Source organism: Papio anubis, chromosome 10 (assembly GCF_008728515.1).
Source record: "Papio anubis isolate 15944 chromosome 10, Panubis1.0, whole genome shotgun sequence".
NCBI classification, from domain to species: domain Eukaryota; kingdom Metazoa; phylum Chordata; class Mammalia; order Primates; family Cercopithecidae; genus Papio; species Papio anubis.
The window spans coordinates 105,067,401-105,085,464 of NC_044985.1; positions in this window are offsets into that span (position 1 = coordinate 105,067,401).

The following is an 18,064-nucleotide window of genomic DNA, read 5'->3' on the forward strand; positions in this document are numbered from 1 at the left end:
ATGAATTTATATATGTAGAAAATAGCTTATAGATTTTATTTTATTTCAGATTAATATCAGGGGCATTACAAAATATAAAAGAGCACATTTGGTTGAGATAAGGCTAAAATCCCTCTGTCTAGAGAATAATCCTTAGCCACCCAACCAGCTCCTCAGCCTAATGAGTAGGTAGGTGTGCACCTTGACCTCCAGCCGGGTTCTTGAACTGGAAAAATAGTCCAACGTTTGTTCATCCTTTGGAAAATGAACTGTTTGCCAAGAATCAGAAAACCATCACCAGAAAAAGGATAATAATAGTGTATTCCCTCTTTTCTCTCTCTAGCCCCCTCTCTCTCTCTGTCTCTCTCCCTCTCTTGGTCACTGTCCCCTCCACACTCATCCCGCCCCCACACATGCATCCCTCTCTCTGGCAAACAAAGAAACTGCAAACAAAGCAATAACTCGGCAAATGCTGCTCTGTTCGAGAAAAATGAAGGAAGAGTTGCCCAGGCCAAATGAGCTCTCTCCACACCAACCAATCTTTTTTTCTCTCTCCCTAAGATGTCTTTACTCTTTTCCACATTGACTTAACCTCTACTTGTTGTCTGTGATTTTGCCCAAGTCCTGCGCTCACTATAAAGCCCTTCTTGGAAAGCAGGAGCCATGCACAATTATGTTCCTTTGAACTTCTCAGTTCCTTTGAACTCGTCTCTCCCTCTCCCCTTAGAGCTTATCTTCTCAGCTCGATTCTAAGCTGTTTAAAGCGAGGAATGTGTTTACGTACTGTTATAGCTTTTAAAATGTCTACCAAGTAGTGGCATTTAGGAATTATTTGCTCTGAATTGCATTTTGAAGTCAAGTAGTATGATGCCTCCAGCTTTGTTCTTTTTCCTCAGGATAGCTTTGGCTATCCCAGGTCTTTTGTGGTACCATACAAATTTTAGGATTTTTAAACATATATTTCCATGAAGAATGTTGTTGGTATTTTGATAGGGATTGCATTACATCTGTAGATTGTTTTGGGTAGTATGGATATTTTAATGATTTAATTCTTTCAATCCATGAACACAGAAAACTTTTCACTTATGTCTTCTTTAATTTCTTTCATCAATGTTTTATGGTTTTTGTTGTAGAGACCTTTTATCTCCTTGGTTAAGTTTATTCCTAAATCTTTTTGTAGCTATTGTAAAAAAGACTTTTTAAAATTTCTTTTTCAGAGAGTTTGCTCTTGCTGTATAAAAACATTTCTAATTTTTGTATGCTGATTTTATATCCTGAAACTTTATTGAGTTTATTATCCTGATCAAAAGAATCAAAAGCTAAAGGCATCACACTTCCTGACTTCAAAATATACTACAAAACTATAGTAACCAAAACAGTATGATGCTGGCATAAAAACAGATACATAGATGAAAGGAACAATACAGAACCCATAAACTCATGCATCTACATCCAAATCATTTTTGACAAAGGTGCCAAGAACACACAATGAAGAAGGACAGTCTCTAATAAATGGCTGTGACAAAACTGTACATCATATGCAGAAGAATGAAATTAGACCCTTGTCTCACACCATATACAAAAGTTAACTCAGAATGGATTAAAGACTTAAATTTAAGAGCCAAAACTATAAACTTCTAGAATAAAACCTATGAATATGGGCAAGAACTTTGTGGATAAGAACTTAAAATCATAGGTAACAAAAGTGAAAATAAACAGAATTACATCAAACTGAAAAAAAAGTAGGCACAGCAAAAAAAAAAAAAAAAAAAAAAAAAAAATCAGTGAAGAGACAACCTACAGAATGAGAGAAAATACATACATACATACCTACCTCATAAAATACAAATTGCATACATCAGATAAGGGGCTATTATCCAAAATATATGAGGAACCAAAACTACTCTATAACAAGAAAACAAATAACTATTAAAAAATAGGCAAAGAACTTGAAGAGACAGCTCTCAAAAGAAGACATACAAATGGTCAACAGATATATGAAAAAATGATCAACATTTCTAAGCATCAGAGAAAAGAAAATAAAAATTATAATGAGATATCATTTTACCACTGTTAGAATGGCTATTATTAAAATGATGAAAGATAAAAAGTAAAGATATGGCTAAAAGGAAATGCTTATACACTGTTAGTATTAGGGTAAATTAGTTACAGCCATTTTGTAAAACAGTATGAAGGATCCTCAAAATACTAAAAGTAATCCCAGCTACTCCGGAGGCTGAGACAGGAGAATGGCTTGAACCCAGGAGGTGGATGTTGCAGTGAGCCAAGATGGCGCCATTGCACTCCAGCCTGAGCAACAAGAGTGAAACTCAGTCTCAAAAAAAAAAAGAAAAAGAATTATTATATTATTATGTAATCCAGCAATGCCACTACTAAGTATATGCCCAAATGAATTGACATCAGTATGCTGAAAAGATATCTACACTCCCATGTTCATTTCAGTCCTATTTACAATATCAAAGACATGGAAACAACCTAAGTATCCATCAATGGATGATTTCGATTTTAAAATGTTGTGTGTGTGTGTGTAGATAGACAGATACATACATACAGAGACAGAGAGATAGATAGATAGATAGATAGATACTATTCAGCCATTAAAACCAAAAACAAGAAATTCTTTCATTTGCAACAACATGGATGAACCAAGAGGACACTATGTTAAGTGAAATAGTGTCACAGAGAGATAAATAATGTATGATCTCAGTCTTACATGATATCTGAAAGAGCTGACCTTATACAACTAGAGAATAAAATGGTGGTTACTAGAGTCTGGGTGAGGAGTGGGGGAGGGTGACTGGGGAAAGAGGAGCTGTTGGTTTGTGAGTACAAAGTTATAATTGGGAGAAATAAGTTTTGATGATCTTTTTGCACACTGAGGGAATATGGTGAATAATAATATACTGTATATTTTTAAATAGCTAAAAGAAAGGATTTTAAATGTGCTCACCACAAAGAAATGATAAATGTTTGAGATGCCAAATATGTTAATTATCCTGATTATCAAAAAATATATATATGTATTGAAATATATTATACTCCATAAGTATGTACAATTGTCAATTAAAAATAAATTCTTAAAAAATTATCTGCTGATAAAGAAGTTGCAGCTCTAACATTTGCCCCAATCAACACTTTTCTTATAAACAGATTCCCAATTCCTATTCCCAGATGTGCCTAGCAGTGTTTCGGGCATCTGTTACTCTTGGGAGCACTGACCAGCTTCAGAGAAGGCAACTGCCTCTGTGAACCCAGGGAAGGAACAAGGGACCTGGAATGATTAAGAGCAGTAAGCTGTATGTTTCACACTGAGACAGAACATTAACACACAGCATCCCTAGGTTCTGAAACAGCTGTCACATACTCAGGTGTCTATAGGGCAACTATATATTCCAATTTGTCTAGAACTGTCCTGGTTTTTCTCTTTTGTCTCAACATGATTAGTTACAAAGACTTTCATGTTCAACATTTTCAGGTGTGGACATGACACATTGCTCCTGATGGAGGGGCTCCAGGCGGGCACCCCACATAGGTAAGGCTGGCAGGTGAGGGCTGTGGAGCTCTGGAGAGAGCATGGCAGGTACAGGGAGGTTCCTGTCTATGGCTGCTACATGCAGTTGTTGGGCCCGATGTTGTGAGATCTTTGTATGTTTCAAGAGAAGTCAAAAATTACACTTTCAAGTGTTGGGAACTAATTCTGTTAAAAGACTCTTGATTTAAAAAATTAAAAACTGTGAGGATCAGCTTTGGCCTAAAGGTGCTAGTTTAAAAGTGTTCAGTAGAAAAATGAGATGACTATACTTGACAATAATTTATTGTATATTTCAAAATAGCTAGAAGACTTGGAATATTCCCAGCCCAAGAAAATGATAAATGTTTGAGGTGCTGAATATCCCAGTTACATAGCTTTGATCATTACACATTGTATGCTTTTATGAAAATGTCATATGTACCCCACAAATATATAATTATTATCAATCTATATAAATTAAAAATAAATTTCAAAAATACTTTTAAAAAAGCTATTCTCTGTAAGGGACTACCTGAATCCTGGTCCTTCAACCCCTGAAGATGTCTCTCTATGAGCTTTGTTCATTTTATTAAGGAAAAAATTAGAATTAGGGGTAAGAGGGTCTAAATGTTGGCTAGCAGTGTAACCTCAGAAAAACAGTCACAAACTTATGCCTTCTGGTCCACAAAATAATAAACATGGGCTAGATGCCTCCTAGATGCCTCTAAGCTCTAAGATTCTGTAATTCTTTCATTCTGACCTTAACTCTTGCTTTTGTTTTGTCTAACACATTCATCATCCACCCTGAGAATCCTAAAAGGGTGTTAGTTATATTTTCTATTTCTTAAAAATGAAATTTGTTCTCCTATTCATTTATCAGGTGTCTGGCTCCTAATAGATGTACTATTAATACTGATTACTAATAATTTTAGTACTGAGTAGTACTAAAATATTGCCCTAAAGCATATATAACTCAATTAATTTTTAACCCAATAATTGAATGCCTATCCCTTTGTATGTATTATTACTATTATTACAAATTATGCATAGGCAAACATTTGAAGAAAACATAACAACTTTTTACTGGATTTGTGTTAGCTAGTGAGATTATGGACTTTCCTTTTTACTTCTGTGTTTTTCTAGTTTTTGGATTTTCTTTAATGCGATTACATTGCTTTAATAGTAAAAGTATTAAAATACTATTTTTAATAATAAAATTATATATAAATGATCATCACAGATACACAGCAAACCACAAATTATGGTTACCTTGTTTGAGAGAAATGAGATTTAGCAGGAAGATATGAGCATAATTTAGTTCCCTATATACTTTTGTATTATTTGAAATTTTTATACAGAACATTTATTCATGCATTATTTATGAACTTAAAATGAATTAATTAAATTTTAAAATGAATTATTTACCTTGCATTTAGAGGAACTGAGGCTTTCTTGATTGTAGATTGCTTTGTCAGTTTCCTGCCAAATACAACCTTATGTGTCAGTCCCAGTTTCTGCATCCTATGAAAGACTGACTGGCGAGAGGATGTGACTTGTCCAAGTAGTAAAGAATGTTGGAAACTATGTCTGGGCTAAAATCCGGTACTTGCCTAAACTGAGTCTGTAGCATTTTTATTTGGCTTTTTAAAACTTCTTTCTGAATTAGCATGCATTTATGTTTTTAAAATGTTTGATTCCTTTCTGTCCTGAAATCTATAAATCTTCCTCTAATGTGACTGTAAGAGATAAGGGGAAAACATCAATTTCCTAACACTTTTGTTGTTTAGAACATACATGATTAAATAGATAATTATTATTATTTTTCCTTTTGGGGAGAAGGTATAGGGAATATAGATAACAGTTGGATTACTCTTTGAATATACATCATAATTTACTTCCTTACATAAATTCAACAGATCCATGTCTGTGTGAAGCAAAATACATAGGAAGTTTGTACTTGCCATTTGTCTCTCTTCAAGTCCAAAAGAGCCTAGCTGGAATTGCTGCTCCCAAAAGCAAACAGCATTTTTTTTTTTTTTTTTTCCAAAGCAGTCTGTTTCTTGCACAAATCTTTCCAAAAAGAGTCATCTATTCTTTCTTCTCTTGAAAGTTACAAAAGCGTCTTTCTTAACTGCCATATTTTTACCTTCAATGTAGAGTCAAAGATAAATCTTATTTGGAATGTAATTTTTTCTTTGAAGACTATGCACTGCATTTAGTCTGGGGAACTTGGACACTACCATGACTAAATCATAACTAGAAAGATTTGAAGAGTAGCAGAGATTTCTGCTTTTTTTCCTTTAAAACAATAATCAAGCTTGCATTTCTTTAACTTTCATCCTCAACATCGGGGCTTTTGGATCTTCAGTTTCTGTGAAAGCTGTTGCTCCTCTATCTACAAATGCAGTTTAGGCTTTGGCTCTTGCCTAGGTGAAACTACCAATAAATATGTATCTAGTGTTTTTTCATGGGAAGCTTCCATCTGTTCCTTGATCTATTTCCCTTGAAAACATCCTTCATCCTTCCCCTTATGCAGCCAGCCTTCACTAACACAATCCCTCCTGTGCCTCCCAGAGACATGAGACCCACATGTTTGACAGGTGAAGGCCTCTCCTGCCAATTTCCTGTGGCTACTTCTCTCCTTCCTCTCATTGTTCCTTTCTCCTCTTCCTTGTTCCTCCTCCTCCAGCTGCTACATCGAATCATCTCCACCGCTGCTTTCTTTTCTCATGTACTTTCATGGGACTGCTTCATTATCTGGAACTGGTGAATTCTCTGCCTGTTCTGTTTAAACTTGTTTTGAGTCTGGGACAGGTGAGGATGCCTCCACCTCCTTATCCCCTTCTTATTGTCTCCAGCCCCAGGGCAAATGCTTCTCTTCTTTGCAAAGGTTGCACCATCCCCTCTGCCCACAATTGCTACCTTTGTGTTCAGAATCCAAGCACCTGAAACATCAGAGCAGGCTGCATACCATGCTAATTTTGCCTGTGAGGATTAAGACATTATAATGATCCCACGGCCATGCCCTGTGACCTCCACAGTCAAGGTTCTGCTCTGAAGCCATGGTCCAGTGGCATCAGAATAGCCCTGCTTATGAATAGGACACCAAAGGCATTTATAAACCCCCTTTCTGGACCTCTACAATCTCTAATTCACATCTGAATTCTTCAGGGAAGACCACATAGCTATCCCTTAAATGCATACATGAAAGCACTCTGAAAATTAGAGTTTTCACTCTATAATTTCAGGATGGGGCTAGAGTCAGCTCATTTTGGAGCCAATTGTTAAATTTGAAGGAATTTTATGAATCAGTTCATATAATGTTGGTAGCTTGAAATTGGCCATCGGGGGAGTGTTTACACTATTGAAGTTGGCAATTCTAACTAAGGCTTTTTTTTTTTTTCCTGGAGAGCCAATTAAACATTTACCAGTAAGCCAATGGCAGGGCTCTGATGAAAACTTGAGTGAAAAACGAAACAAAACAAAAGAAAAAAATCACATAAAATGTGACAATTCAGCCTTGTGAACATTTTCTGAATCTTCTATCCAAACATCTTCAGGGACCTTAAGAGACCCTGCTCTTTGGATGGATTTTTCCTGATTTATCTTTCTTCCTAATATTTGGTCTCTTCTGCTTCTAACATTTTAGCAAGAACAAACACACAACCAAAAATAAAATTACTAGCAATAGGTATAGGATATTGCCTGCTTTGTTCCATAGTTTATTTTCTATTTTGCTTATTCATCTTAGGGCTTCCATTAGAGTCAGTGGCTGAGGTTGACTGGGCTGCCATAGTGTATCAGGAAAAAATGATGTCATTGTCCGTAACTTGCCTATGAACCTGATTCTGCAGCTTTTCACCTCTCCCTTCAGACCTTCCAGTGTCTAGTCAACAGATCTTTTCCCTGGCCATTTTCCAGAATTTCCACAGAAGCCTCTTCATTGCAATTTCATCACTCACACAGGTCATTTTGTGAGGCTTGGATTGAGCGAGAAAGAGTTCAAGGTGCTGGCACCAACAGATCATGTCCCCAAAGAACCTTAATCAGTGGCACAACCAGGACTAGAACCCTGGTCTTCTGAAACCTGAACCTAGTATTCTCACCAATATACAGGCCTGCTTATTTTAATGCTGACGTATCTGTAATTCATTCTGCTTTAGTTTTCTTAAACTTAAGCCAGGTGGTGATTAAAACCTTACTCAAAAAGTTTACACAAGAGAAAAGGAAATGAGAATTTATTGGTTCACACCTGGGCAGTCTTGATTCAATTTTCAAGTAGCATTATCAGGAATCTTTCTCTCCATCCCAAAATCTGCTTTCTTTCCTCCGTGTGTCCCTTCCTTTCTAACCAGGCTCCTTCTGTGTGATGGTAAACCTAGGAGCACCCAGCTCACATCCTACAGGTTGAGAAAGTCCAGTAAAAACAAGCAAAAGGTTCTGGAAGGTTCTGCTTAGTCTGAAACATTAGGGTGCTGTAATCAAAGGCTGGAAAAGAAATGATGAACAGGCAAACACAACAGATGTCTGACAGAGCCCCTAATGGGGGAAGAAAGAAAGGTTACATCTGCCATTTACACTGTCTGTGATTGTGCATGGAGATGGCGCTCAACACGAGGAGTCCCACCATGTCTTCCAGCTTCCTGGAGCACAGGAAGCCAGACTGATAATTTCAGAGGTGACTCAATCAGCTTGGTGAAAACATTAATGTTGGCAGACAGAAAGCTGATACTCTCCCAGTTTCCTTATGTCAGAGAAATCAAAAACAAACGGTAGCTTTCTTAACTCTTGACATTTTCGTTGAAAAATATTTCCTTCCAACGATCCTTTTTTTTCTTGTAATATCCCATTACTTCATTTTTTAAAAATAATTTTGGTGGGAATGGACAAAATACCCAAGGGTGGCTCTAGGCCGACAGAATGACAAGAGAAACGACATTGTGGGTCTCTTCTATTCCTAATTTCCATAATTTTTAAGAGCACAGGCTGCTGACAAGAAATGATACAAGAAGGAAAGTTGCTTGGAGCACAAAAGTTCAATGCATCCAAAGACCTGACAGACTACCCCCGGCTCAGCCTGTCCCAAATCAGTATGTTTTCCATAATGTGATCTTTCATTTGGCCTCCTTTCCCAGTACTGAACTGCTTTCTCCTGTGTAATTTAAGCATCAAATATGTATCATGACCCACCCTGAAGCACTGTCTCCTCAGATGACAAAATAATTTAAAAATAAATTGCATTGTAAAGAAAAAATATTGTTAAATAACAGGATACCCTTGAATAATAGTATACCAAAATGTGGTGTGTACATGTGGAAACATGGTGTGTACTTAAGGTGTGTAGAGCACCAGTTTTCCTGAAACGACTTCAGAATACACTAAATCAGGAACTCTGAGGGTGAAACCCAACACTGTGTGTTTTAACAAGCCCTCTAGCTGATGCAAGCTAAGGTTCCAGACCCACTGGGTTTTATTTTTAACTTTCCTAAGCTTCAATATCATTGTCTATAATATGTGCATAGCACCTAATTTGCTAGGTTTTCATAAAGATTAAATTTGACCAAAATTGTTATTGTTATTAATATTAATAACAAAATAAGAATGGATGTGAAAGTTTTTTAGATATACATATGATGGCATAAAATGCAATATCTTTCCTTTTTCCATAAAAGAGGCAGGTGCAGGAATTCAACATTGAGTGACAGCACATAATAATCAAGTGCTCAATGAAAGATGGCCATAAAGTTATCAGTCCAGTCCCTGCTTCCTTGGCAACTATACCTACTAGTACTACTCTTACCAAATTCATTTCCTAAATTTACATTTTAACAGAGGTAGGTAAAGTAAAATCTTATATTTCAGTTCCAGAAATTCTTTTCCCAGAACAAGATAGAGCTCGAATTAAGTACAGTATTGTTCTGCTCAGAGGAAGGATAATGAACAAAAATATTTCATGAATACCTTTTCCCAAATAGACATAATCACATTTCCATTCACTCTTAGGATTCTTTGAATCTAGGAATTAGTTTCCAATTATCTGTTATCTCCCAATAGAATCCTATAAAATAGATGAAATTATTCTTGCCATGATTAACTTTCATTTCATCTCAAAATGTAATGTAGAAACTTTCATTCTAAATTCTTGCTAAATTTATTTTGAGATTTATAGCCCTGGATAAAAGGAATGTGAGAGCCATGGCTCCAGAATGGGGATTGGATCCACATTAGGTTCCAATTAGATACCTGAAGATTCATCTTTCAGAGATGAAGCATCCTCAGACACCAGCTGTTCAGGAGGGAAATCCATTCTTTTTTTCCCCCTCTCAGGAAAGAAATAGAATTTTTACTTGCTTAGTGATTTGTGGACTCCTGAAAAATTGTAGTGAGACCTGAAGAGGACTCAGCTCAGTTCAAGTGACCTCAGCACAAGGAGCAATGAATTGGGATTTATTCTTTCCTATTCGTTTCATCTCAGACAACTGTGTTTACCTGAAGTACCAAATATCTAAGTCACCAAACAGTGGAAGCAGAGGGCAGAGCAGTGGTTTTCAACTGAGATTCCATTTTAGCAGGCATAGGGACCTAGTCATCTGCATTTTACCAAGCACCCTCTCTTCTCTACTGGTTCTAATCCAGGTCTGCACATCTCATTTTCAGAAACACTGATAGAGGGAAAAGACAACAGACTTTTGAGTTAGAAAAACCAGAATCGGAAGTTCAGCTCTGCCATTTGCTAACTGGTAGACTTGGATGGCTTGCTTAGTATCTGAGGTTGTTTCCAGGTCTATAAAATAGAATTAACAATAACAGTGACGTCAGTTGTTGTTCTGACAATCATATGAGATAATACATGCCATGTGCCTGCATACATAATATGTATACAAGAAATATTTGTCTCATTTCAAGAGGCTTTTAGGAATATAATTTTAAGCTATAGGAAGTGATGTCAGGAAGACATGAACACACACATATACCACCTTTCTGCGATTTTTCCAAATTTATAATAATATTCATAACATACTGCTACTTACTCTTTTTGACTGTCTGTACTATCTTCTTGCATTATTGTGCAATGTTTAACTCGTGTGTTTATTTGTCTGTGGGCACTGTGAGTCTTTTCTACACAACCAGCTTGCCAACTTTCAGGGAGCAAGGTCCATTTGCTGCATTGTCAGAAATATCTGACACACAGTGACAGTTTCCATCACAGCACTATGCAAGTCAAGGGTGCTCAATAACTATATACTCAGTTAATGCATTTGTTGCAATAAATAATGCCAAATTGCTCGAGAATTGGGCAACACTCCTGTCAACTCCAACTAAATAAAAACAATTGGATCAAATAATCTTGCCTTCGTTGAAGCGTGGTCTCAGGCGAATTTAAAGATTTTACAATGCTTCTTATTTTTGAGAACAGAATAAGAAGAATGATAATTAATAATGCCTTGCATTTCATATAGTTCTTAACATTTTTGACTGTCCTTCAGAACTATCTTACGTTCACCATCTAAGGATCAGTTACCTGGTAAGTTGATGAAATCATAATATTATAAAATGTCGGGGTGTTAGTTTTAAAAATCCTTGGATACAAGCAACCCCCCAAACAGGGAAACATACCCAGACATATTCCAAAGAAATCAAGCAAAGGGAAATGTATATATTTTTTAACTGCTGTGGTATTGCCTTTTTTTGTGGGTTATAAAAAAGGCAAATAAACATGGCAAATTATCTGTGGCAGCAACTTCATCCTGATTCTCTGCAATCTGGGCTGCATATACACCCCACCATCATTATGCTATATCCTTAGCACAGAAATAGCCAAAAGCCCTTTCGGCATCTCTATTCAGATCTCTAAGATCGTCCTACCCGCCTGGGTCAGAAGTTGAAATATATAAACAGTCTTTCTGTGTTTGAACTTGAGAGAAAAATCAGTCATCTGTACATGATCTGTGTTAGAGTAAAATGTAATTTTTTCCCTCTGACAATGTGTTTATGGTTGTTAACTTATCTTGATTGCCAAGAGAAATCTGTTTTGTGTGGCAGGCTTTTCTGACTTAAAATGTCAGATGCCACCCCTACCCCCCACCCCATATCCAGCCACCCTTTCAACTAATTCACAAATTGACTTGACTCTCAGCTAGGTTAAAAAAATAATTTCCTGAAAATTAAAAGTCTGGCACAATACTGTACTAAAAGTCCATTTATCTTGTCTATTTTTATAAAGCTTCATTGCAGCATCTGGCAAAACGCCCACTTCCAGTAACAAAGGTCCCTAAGGACATTTGGCAAGAGCGACTTTTCTTCTAAGACCCTGAAAATGATCCTGGGCTTCCTAACGTATGATTTTAAAAGCTTGCAATTAGGATTTGTAAGAGGATCCTGTGTATGATTTGTTAAAGGTGAAGAGTGAGTGAAAACGCTGTGGAGATAAAGTGACTAAAATACTATGGATGTGTCTTTGTCATCTCTGTGAGGAGCGCCACCTCTTCGTTGATCACATCAGTCTGGGACTGAAGGAAAGCTCAGGATTTTGATGTTATTATGAAAGATAATGGCTAAAGATTATCTAGATGAGGCAGCGCAATGATTCACTCTTGTTTAATCAACTACGACTTCTACTAAGCACTCAATATAAACCAGACTAATCTTTCCACCTTCCTGCAGGAAACTGCGACGGCACCTGTTTATTCAGCTCCCCGGGTATTGAGTAAATCTTTCCTTTTCTTCCCTCCTTCTCCCACCAATCAGTTGGGGGAAAGGTTTTCAGCATTTCCACTCTAAGACTGATTGGGCTTTCCTGTTGATGTCAAGTTGAAGCATTCCATTGGGAAAGCAACCTCAAGACTGTTGACTTTTTTGTGGCCCTGAGCTAACCAAATGATTGCAGCAAATGCACCCCTCTTTCAGGCTCTTTCAGGCTATGAAAGACAAATGGCTTGTGAATTGCTTGCTTGGAATGTTTTGTGAAGAACTGACCATTTGTGTTGAAGAAACTGCAGATGTATTTCACCCAATTTGATACGAGGTTTCCTGGGGTTTTTTTGTTGTTTTTTTGTTTTTTGTTTTTTTGTTTTTTTGGTTTTTTTTGCCATAGCTCCACTTACCAGATTCTTCTTTAAGCAGGATTTAGGCTAATGCAAAGCCACTTTGTCAGTTTGGTGACACCCGAATCAATAGCCACTTTGCCTCAATGATTTACCCTCAATGTCATTAATGAATTCTTACATTGAAACTATTGATATCAAATTCCAAAGACATTGCAGAATCGGGTTTTTAAAATTACATTTGGAATATTGAAAGTGTTTTTTCTTTATTAAGTACTTTAGAAGAGTTGGAAACTCTTCTGAGGCATGACCAAAGACACAATTCCATCTGTTTTGTTTTTCTTATTTATGACATAGCTGATTTTATTTTAAACAGTGCATGCTTTTCACTTTAATTCTTCTTCATGTCTGTCAGAGCACATCATCTGTGATGTGTGCATAGTTAACTGGAGCATTTTGCAAGAAGATTTAGGCGGAAAGTAAACGCAGCTTTGAAAAAAGTCCGCTAAAAGTGGAAACTGAATGCTTATGGGGTTGCTGGATGTCTGTTCTGCACTAAGCAACAATTTTAAGGACAACTTATTGATACCTGAAACATGTTGGAAGTCGTTCTCACCCAATTAGTGAATGTTAAGCCCTTTCTCCTGGACAGGTGTTGAATGTCCCAATGACTGCATGCAATCTCTCGTGTTAGTATTTTGTGGCTGGGATAGAAGCCAGGGACACAGCAGCTGTGTAAATGCAGTCCTCTACCGGGCATGCTCTTTGGTCTCCCCTCATCAGAACTGAGTTGTACCAGTGCAGAAGCTTCCACCTCTGACGGCTTCGGTCTGCCCTGTTCACCATGTTCCTTAAACTGGGACACTCACACAACTTTCTCCACCGCCAGACAGAGTGGAGTGGAGTGGAGTCCTGGGGTCCACTCTTATCCATAGGGTATTTCTTCCTAGAACATCAGTTTTGCTCTATGGTAAGAAATTTAGAATAAATTTTATACCAAAGCAAGCATAATATATAGTGGAGTAAAATGCTCAATTCCCAAATTTTCAATAACAAAGACTTTAAGGAAACCTCACCATAGTTGTAGGCAATTTGGACTACCCCTGAGGACACATATTGACTCTTCCTCTTCCCTGCTAGGTTGGCAAAGGTTCAGGAAGTTCTGTTGAGTGCTCTAAATTATCTTTCAGAACAGCATATTCTATTATATTTTCAGACATTGAGCTCTTGAAAACTAACAGTAGTGAGACTGGCATCACCAAGATGCCACATGGCTGAATTGCATATTCAGTTATTTTGGTTATAACCCCAGGAATTTCTAGTCATTAAATTTCTTTCATGTAGTTCTGAAGCCTCCACCCCAATAAAAAGCAATCTTGTGGAAACCGTTTCCAACCATTATGGGTTCAAGTTCACATGAGATGTATCTGCAGGTTATAATATTTACTTAATACACATCTTACCAAACACAAATTACATATCTTAGAAATAGTTTGAGGTTAGTTTTATAATCTTGTGCCTGATAAAATTCACGAACCTCAAACATTTTTTAAAAATATGATTACAGAATTAGAGGATTTTTTATTTATTGCATTTGGAAATTGAAAGTACTTTTTCTTTATTAAAATAAGTACTCTAGACCAGTTTGAAACACTTCTGAATCATGACCAAAGACACAATTCCATTTAATTTGTTCACGTGAAGTATGCGTGCAGATTTATTACTTAGTACTCATTTATAGATTTAGCCTTTATTTAGTACTCATTTATAGATTTAGTATTTATTTAGTATTCACCTTATAATACACAAATGATGGATCCTGGGATCAGTCTATGGTCAGTTTCATGTGGTTGTATCCACTAAGGTTCACAAGCATTTTGAAAAACAAAAACAAAAACAAACTTGGTTCCCAATTACTCGTTACATCATGACTCAATACTGCAATATATGCTTCAAGAATGTTCCTGTCGCAGGAGAATGGCGTGAACCTGGGAGGCGGAGCTTGCAGTGAGCTGAGATTCGGCCACTGCACTCCAGCCTGGGCGACAGAGCGAGACTCCGTCTCAAAAAAAAAAAAAAAAAAAGAATGTTCCTGTCCCTTCTGTTTCAATGCAATTATTATTTTTCCATTTCTACTTCCAAAATGAGATGCTCATGGGAAGAAAAAGCTCAACTGCTTTTCGTGGTCAGGCAGGATACACAAAAGAATAAAGCTGCGGGCTAAGATATTAGGCATTACACTACTTATGTTTTGATCAATCATATTATTTCCCTAGTTACATAAACTTTCTGCAGGCCAAATCAAACACACACTCTAGCCAAATTTACCCTGTCAGTCTCCAGCATGCAGCCTCCATCTGGAATACCTTCCTCTTTCCTTTTAAGGTGGTTCCCTCTTCTTTCTAATGCTGCCTTCAAAATCCACTACCTTTGCACCACAATTACTTGTACCAGTGCCTGTCCTAGTGTCCACGGCAGGCTCCCACTCAAGGCTGGGTAAATAGTAACTGGCAGGAGTGTCAGCTGACCTAACAGGAGACACAACTACTCTGAAACAAGCCATGTATGGCATTCTTCAGTGTGACTCTGCCTACCTGGTGTACTCCCCCTGACAACTGAATCATGACGGCAATTATCACGTGGAATTCTTTTAGTACAAGTATCTTCCATATCAACTCTTGGAGGTGATCTTCATCTCAGGTTATAAAAATAATAAAAAGCATCATTGAGAATAAAACCCACACTATAGGCATGCACTGCAATCAGTTTAGTAATCAGTAACTGGAACCTTAGTCATCGGTATCTATCAAACAAATCATAAATGAAAAACATATCTACTTCAGGTATATATTTCTCATTTATTCCCACCCGCTGCCACCTCCCCACCCCTGCCATGCACACGCAGAATTGCTGGGGACCTTTAGCTGCATAGTTAAAGGAAATGATTTGTTCTTAGTCTTCTTTTTTGTGGCCCTTTGACATTTTTTGTGTGTCTTTCACCATCTTCCTTGGGATCCCTAAATTAGAGACTTTAAAACAAATTACAGATAATTCTTTGACTTTCTGCCTAATGATTCCTTAAAATTCATACCTTCAGGACAACATTCAAACTGCAGGCACTCTGACAAGGTGACCAACAGGCAATAAACAAGGCAGGCTCAGGACCATAGCCAGAAAGCTTGGGCTGACCCCTCTTAGGTTAGAGCACTTGTGCAGTGCACAAACTGCCCAACCATACATGACAGCCCTGTACCTTGGATTTTCCTTTAACTGTTTTATAGTTTCTTTCAAATTTCATATTTTTCTTGGATGTGTTTTATCTTCTCTTTGATTTATAACACTTAATTGATTTCATATCAAAACACTATGGCTTGAAGTAACTAGCAACACAATGAGGAAAGTCGACTTGTTCCCTGACAATAGATGAAAGGGTCTGTTAGAACAAATAATGAGTGTGGCTGAATATAGAGGAAGTCAATTTTAAGGTACTGAAATGACCCAGTGCAGAATGCTATGCTTTACCTTGATTCCCGAACAACAGTGATTAGTCATAAGAGGTCTGGTCTTAAGTGTCTGTGGCATCCCAGAATCAGACTGGAAGCTCTGCAGTGGCAGGGACAAAGACTCCGTCCTTGGGCTGCTGCCCTTTCTAGGCTTTGGTGGAAAGGGTAACCCAAACTATCGGCAGAGGATAGGTGTGGAAGATTCATCAGCTTGAAGCCCCCTCCCCCTATTCTAAAATATGCACAGAAGTTTGTGTCTGTTTTGCATTGTTTTCCCTCATATGTCTGTGACATATTTTATTCAAAGAAACATAAATTCAAAACTCTAGAAAGTCAGTATATAGTCTTAACCTTAAAATACAAAAAAAGTATTCTTCTTTCTCTAAAGAGAAAATGAATTTCATTATTCCACAATTTTTATGCATCTCACCTATCCAATTTTTTTTTATGTCCCCTTCATCTCAGTTTGAATTTTCAAGATATTCTTATGCCTTAGAATACCCTAAACAGTATCACATCTCATTAAGGAGATGGAAGCCTTTTGCCAACACAGCATTTTCATCTGTTCCCAACATGAGTAGGTCATGTACACCACTGTTGCGTCAAAGTCTTTCAAGGTAATAAATTAATTGAATTACTGTTTTGTGGTGAATGAAGAACAGCAGAAGCCTCACTGCCACAGTTGCTCCTTTCAAGTAAATACTTAAATTTCCTGGGCACGGAAAGGAATTCCCCATAAACTAGACAAATGATCCATCTCTGTGTGATACATCTATTTTTATTATACCTGCAGGTAGACATTGATGTACCCGTTCTTTTTACCCTAAAGCAGAAACATTAATGAACAAGATGAAGTTATAGCTCTCAAAATGGGGTGATTTCTTACTTGAATGACTGTCACAATCTATGCCAAGTTGAGGAAAGAGTAGAAAGAAACAAAGAGAGAAGTGGCACAGACAGATTCCAGAAAGCTCTTTTGAAAGCCCTGATTTTTTTGTTTTGTTCCCAGAAATCTTCTGACCTAAACTCTCTGGCTTTTGGCTTAACACACTCAAATAATTGCTGTAATTCTTTTCTTCCTTAAAAGAAAACTTGAGAACTATCCTGAATTTTCCACTTCATTTATAGCTGAGCCCTCTATTGTAATTTCAGCAGGATTTTGACACTTAGAAAAAAATGGAGAAATCACAACATGAAATAATGAACACTTTTTAATAAAAAGAAAAAGCAGTGTGGCTCTGACAAGGATACGTCTAGTCTGACCAGGGCCATATCCTTGTGGGAGTTCTGGTCAACCAAAGGAAGCCAGCGATATAATCAATCTTAAGTTTTAGCAGGGTCTTTGATTCTGCCCCACACAACACACACATCAATTAAGTAGAAAAACAAGGTCTGAACTACTCAGTCATGAGGTGAGTGGAAAACCAGCTGGAAAGTCAGACCTAAAGAGAGGTTATCAATGGATCAGTGTCAACCTAGGGACACACAACAAATGGTGCCACGGTTCCTCCAGGGTCAGCTCTGAATCTGTGGTAGTTTAACATTTCTATCAGTGACCTAAAGGATTCAACAGAGACAAGGTTCTTATTAAGCTCTGAAGGGCAAAGGGGGAAGGCCAGATTCCTGGGACTAGGGCAATAAAATCCAAAGCAATGGAGTAAATTGCCAAACCAATCAGCTGCCACTAAAACAAGGTTTAATGGGGATAACAGTGTCGTACTGAAGAACAGATTTGGCCTGATGAAGACAGAGAAAAGTTAAGTATATATAACTCTGGCAGTAAAAGTCATTTAGGATTTCTGCCACCGATTTGATTATTCTCATCCTGACCCAAAGTTTCTATTGATGCATGCCATAGACTTGGATTTCTGAAATCTTTGGGAAAAGAAGGTAAAAGACTGTGAGGAGACCAGTATCAGTTTGCTTTGTATTTTTTAAAGACCTATCTTGTTCTTGATTATCTAAAACCAAAAAGTCTCATCTCAGAGACAAAGAATTAGCTGCAC